Source organism: Myodes glareolus, chromosome 18 (assembly GCF_982192425.1).
Source record: "Myodes glareolus chromosome 18, mMyoGla1.1, whole genome shotgun sequence".
Taxonomy (NCBI): Eukaryota; Metazoa; Chordata; class Mammalia; order Rodentia; family Cricetidae; genus Myodes; species Myodes glareolus.
The window spans coordinates 9,987,342-9,992,929 of NC_142043.1; the positions used below are offsets into that span (position 1 = coordinate 9,987,342).

Here is a 5,588-nt window from a genome sequence, read left to right on the forward strand (position 1 = left end):
CCAGGGGATGCCTTCTTTCAGCCTCTGAGAACCCCTGCACTCTCATGCATACACCCCACACAGACATATGCACATCATTAAAAATAGAGTACAAATGTTTTCATTAACACGTGTTTCCTGCTGGACATGGAGGCACACATCTATAATCAAAGCACTTGGAAAGCAGCTGGCAGGAGGATCCCAAGTTCAAGGTCAGCCTGAGCTACATAGAGATACCTAGTCTCAGAATACCAAAAGCTACGGATATAACTTAGTGGTAGAGCACTTGCCCAGCATTTCCCAGCACATCCTGAATCCAGTCTCCAACACCACAAAACATTATATACATGATATTATCATATACTATATATAATGCTATAGGTGTGTGTGTATGTCTGTGTGTAGCTCACTTGGTAGAGTGCTTGCCAAGCATGCACACAGACCTGGATTGATCCCCAGCACCAAATCCATTGCTGTTGCATACCCATAATCTCATAGGGGTTTGAGGCCAGCCTGGAATACGAAAACCCTGTCTGAAACAAAACAAAATAACTAACAATAATAACATGGAATTTAAAAAGCCCGCTGTGCCACCCCTGCTCAGCGTTTGCGAGGGCCTCCCATTTTACTCTGACTGCAGAAATTCCCTCCCACCTGCAACGCCAGATGAAGAGGCTTTCGGTGACAGGTGTCACTGTGGCATGGCCGCCTTCTAACCCTGAACCTTGTAGTTGGGAACATCTGGTCTACTCACCTGAAGGATTCTGGGCTTGCAGGAGAAGGGGTGTAAGGAAAAGTTAGGGAGTGGGTTTCCTGACAGGAGGGCTGGGGACAGACATAGATTATAGTGACTCCATCCACCTGAGGACCATCCAGCCCCCTGTTTGGTATCCTCCAAAAGTCACCCCAGTGTTGGTCACCCAGGAAGGTCTGAGGTGTGCCGCAATGTGCCCTGGGCCTCCCTCCCTTCTCCGCCCTCACAGGGCTTGACTCTAGGTCAGCTAGATCCTCAAGTGGCTTTAAGCAATTAGGCTGAGCGCTAAGCACTTGCAGATCTAATTGTGTCAACAGCCCTCAGAGTGTGGGAGGCTGTGGAGAGCAAAGGCTCCCCACCAGATGCTCGAGACAAGCCCTTGGTGGGTGCCAGGGCCCAGACTCCTTGTCCTCTACCACTCTGTGTGCTGTTCATCCTCTTGGTGCTGAGATGGAGGTTTTCTAGGGACCTTCACCCCCAGGCTTCACCCCCAGGCTCCAAGGGCTCTGGGGCCCTCCCCTGCCTTTAAGTAACTGTCTTACTAAAGTCAGTGCGCGATCGTTCTCACTGGCAGTGGACCCTCCACTCTGCGACCCTGTCTCCACAGCCATGAAAGCTGTCCAGCGACCCTGGAAGTAATCTTCTACTGCCTCGAGGGCTGGATGCTTGAGAGTTAGGCGGGCCTCAGCCTCCCTGAGGTCTGCAGGCAAGTGAGGGGGGAAAAGCTTTGTCAGCTGAGCAGAAGTGAAGAATGTGGGGTGCCGAGGAGAGAGAGAGAGAGAGAGAGAGAGAGAGAGAGAGAGAGATCCAAGGAATGGCTCCATGGAGGAAGTGGCCAGAAATTGAACTTGAAAACAATATTGCACTCTGCAGTCCAAGCCCAGAAGTATTCTTTTGAGTTATGTGGTGGTATATGGGCCAGGGGGGTTGTAGTGATAGGAGTGGCGGGCTGCGTTCCTGCCCGGCTCACGGCTAGCTTTATCCAAAATAATTACACGGAAACTGTATTCATTTAAACACTGCCTGGCCCATTAGTTCTAGCCTCTTATTGGCTAACTCTCACATTTTAATTAACCCATTTCTAATAATCTGTATATCACCACGAGGTCGTGGCTTACTGGGAAGATTCTAACCCATGTCCATCTTGGGCAGAAGCATGGCGCCTGCCTGACTCTGCTTCTTTCTCCCAGCATCCTGTTCTGTCTTCCCCACCTACCTATGTTCTGACCTATCAGGCCAAGCAGTTGTATTAATTAACCAATGAAAGCAACAGATAAATAGAAGGCCCTCCTACATCATTTCCCCTTTTTCTGTTTAAACTAAAAGAAAGGCTTTAACTTTAACATAGCAAAATTACATATAACAAAACAGTTATCAAGCAAGAATTACAGTTATAATATTTATATCTATTTTATCTTTGATCATAACTAAGGAAAACTGTAACTATCTATTTATTCTTCAACTCCATCAAAGACTCCAGAAGGATATAATACTATGTAAGTAAACAAGAAATAAGCAACTTCCAAACTCTAGAAATGACAGAGACATCTCGCTGCCTGTACAATCACCCAAAGTTCTTTTGTACTGTTGGGGCATCCATCTTCAGCCTTCAGGCCCATAGTATCCAGCAGACATTTTCATGAAGCAGGAAATTTCAAAGGCAGTTCAATCACTATCTGCTGTGTCCTGCAGAATGTCTCGCAGACTCTTTCATGAATCAGGAACCCTGAAAGACCATGAGTTGAGATAAGGTGACACATAGCCCAGGCTGACCTTCAACTCACTATGACATTGGACTTCTGATCCTCTTATCCCTACCTCCCATTTGCAAGGATTAAAGGAGTGTGCCACCATGCCCAGCTTATGGGGTCTGTCAATCAAAACCAGGACTTCATGTATACTAGCCCAGCACTGATTCAACTGCGTCACATCCCCAATATGTTGTTTTATTGTTATTTTTTCTCATTGTGCATGTGTGTGATGTGTGTGTGTATGTATCCATGTATTATTGTGCATGTGTGTGCATGTGTACAGAGGCTCAGTGTTGATGTAAGGAATCATGCTCTCACCGTTCTTCATTCACGGAGACGGATTCCAAATCAAACCCAAAACTCACCAGCATGGAGAGTCTTCCTAATCAGCTGCTCTGGGCGTCAAGTTTCAGCTTTGTGAGGACCAACATTTACTTAGGTTTTTGGGGTCTCCATGCTTGTGAATCACTGAACTATTTTGAGTTTGGGTCTCTCATAGCTGAGACTGACTGGAACTTCCTGTGCAGCTGGCTGGATACGATCTTGAACTCTCGATCCTCCTATCTCCACCTCCTAAGTGTTAGGTTCACACTTAGCTCTGGAAGAGAGATCAGGAAGATCTCTCCCTGAACTAGGAGCTTACAGGTAGGTCTAGACTGACTGACCATGCGCTTCAGGGATCCACCTGTCTGTAACTCCGCCTCCCCAGCTCTAGGATTGCAGTCATGGGCTGTAGCACCTGGCTTTTATTTGCGTGCTGGGGATCTAATCTCAGGTCCTCATGCTTGTTGACCTTCTCAGGAAAGTCTTGGCAGCTGCTCCTCTGTACATTTTTTTAAAGGTGTATTTATTTGTTTATGTATACAGTATTCTGTCTGTGTGTATGTCTGCAGGCCAGAAGAGGGCATCAGATCTCATTACAGATGGTTGTGAGCCACCATGTGGTTACTGGGAATTGAACTCAGAACCTCTGGAAGAGCAGCCAGTGCTCTTAACCTCCGAGCCATTTCTCAAGCCCAGTGCATTCTTTTATTTGCTCAATGATTCCCTTGGGTGTTCCTGGGGGAGAATTCACACACACACACACACACACACACACACACACACACACACACACACACACACAGTTTTTAAAGACAGTAGTCCTGGTTCACTAAGCAGCAGCCCAGGCTAGACTTGAACTCATTAGTTAGCCCTAACTAACCTTGAACCCATGACCCTCCTGTTCCAGTCTCTTGAGTGCTGGGATTGTAAGTGTGCCCCCATTAAACCTGGTTAATACAGTGTTGAATTGAACCTGGAACTTCATGTACCAAAGGCAAACACTATCAACTAAGCCATATCCCCAGGGCTGTACTTCTCTGAGACACTAACCTAGACAGTTGCTTGGATCCCTGGCATCCTTGAGCCCCGTGTCTTCTAATAACTCACAGGGGACCCCTTCTCCGCTAAGGGTAGAGAGGAAATCCTGTGTAGAGACCCTAGAGGACATTCCACCCCAAGGTCTGAAGTCCTGGGTGCTCTAGGATGATCTGGGAGCATCCTAGGGTGCTCAGTTCTGTCACCAAACTAAACAGACTGACAGCACCTGCCTGGAGGTCTGTCATTAGGCTGCCCCCCACTTTCAATCTAGGCAAGGTCCCCCAACTTTTTCATGTGGATGGGGACAAAATAGAGCTAGCAGTATACCTAAATGCAAATCAGACAGTCAGGGTATCTATCTTTACCCACAAAGTCCAGAGCATGGACAGTGTAGCCAAGTGGTCTGAAGATGTCTCAGCAGGGGCTGTAACAGGAGTGGGGGGGGCATGGATTTTCCCCCTGGAACACCCGAGGAAATCGTTGAACAAATCAAAGAATGTGGAAAGGGGCAACTACCAAGACTTGCCTGGGAAGGGTCAACAAGCATTAAGTTTGAATCAGGTCCCCATGCCCAGCAGGGGCAGCGAGGGGCCGGGATAGCGTCTCCCCAGGAACACCCAAGGTGAGCGAACCAAGAATGCACAGAGGGTCCAGCTGCCAAGACTCTTCCCTAGAAAGGGTCGCTTTGGAGGCCGTCTGTCACTAGTCCTGTTTGCCTTGGTGTGAATCATGTGTCTTACAGCAAGGGTTTCTAGGAGGAAGGAACAGTTTTGGAAACCGGATGTTTCTCTGTACAGGAGAGGTAGGAGACAGTCACTCAGACAACCCTCCCCTGACCTGGGCTGCCCCACCTCCCCACCTCCTGTCTTTCAGCCCTCAACCTACCCTCTCTTCCTTCCGTGGGGGGCAGCTCAGGTGCTGAAAGGTACTTTCTGGAGGAGAAAGGTATTTGGCAGGGAGCAGGAGGGTGGGGGAGGGGAATGTTAGCTTGTGCTAACTTGAGGGGTGTGGCCCAGCCGTGTCAACATGAGAGGGCGTGGCTTCCTGCCTGAGCTCGGGCTGGTGCTAGCGGTGGAAATTCCTACCTGGCCCTCTGCTCCAACCCTACCTGCCACGGCAGCAACTTCACAAACAAACAAGGCCGAGGCGGAAGTCAGCACGACACCCACCTGCCTGGGCCTCTGTCCTTGAGCGTCTCCAGACAAGTTCGTGTCCAGTAGCCCAGGAGCATGCTCCACCCAAGGCCTGGCCCGGCCCAGTTCCCCACGTCATTTGGCCTTTCTGGATTCCAGAGTCTTCTTCAACGGACAAAGGCGAAAAGGAGAGGTGTCAGAACTAAACACTCTGCCACTTACTGTTATTCAAACCCTGACTCGATGTCGCAATGGGTCCTGGAGATGGCATGGGTCCAGAGGTCCCGGCTTCTTTGTCTCAGCACCTTTCCCTGCCGCCACCACCCCAACCCACGGCTCGGGTAGCTATCGGTGACCTTGAACTTCTGATCCGTTTCCCAAGTGTTGAGATTATAGGCAGGTACCTTCAAACCCAGTTGTAAGCGTTGCTGGGGTTCAGACCTGAGGCTTTGCATATGTCAGGCAGGTACTGAGCAGGCTAAGCCACGTCTGACTAACCTTGAGCCCGCCATCCTCCTGTGCCTCCTCTCTCACCTCAGGTGCTTGAAGTTTTGGAGATGGTTACAAAATGCAGAGTGAAAATCACCAATTATGCACCTCTGTCACAGA

The 5,588-nt window shown here is 49.2% G+C and overlaps 1 long non-coding RNA gene across 1 annotated transcript; it reads right to left on the reverse strand.

The window, feature by feature from the left end:
* Positions 1–2,118: 2,118 nt before the first annotated feature.
* LOC146890687 (uncharacterized) lies at positions 2,119–4,853 on the reverse strand. The gene is made up of 2 exons (XR_014998210.1): positions 4,732–4,853; positions 2,119–2,459 (listed from the first exon to the last, which is right to left on the reverse strand). It is a non-coding gene; the product is annotated as an uncharacterized LOC146890687 (long non-coding RNA).
* Between the last annotated feature and the right edge of the window lie 735 nt (positions 4,854–5,588).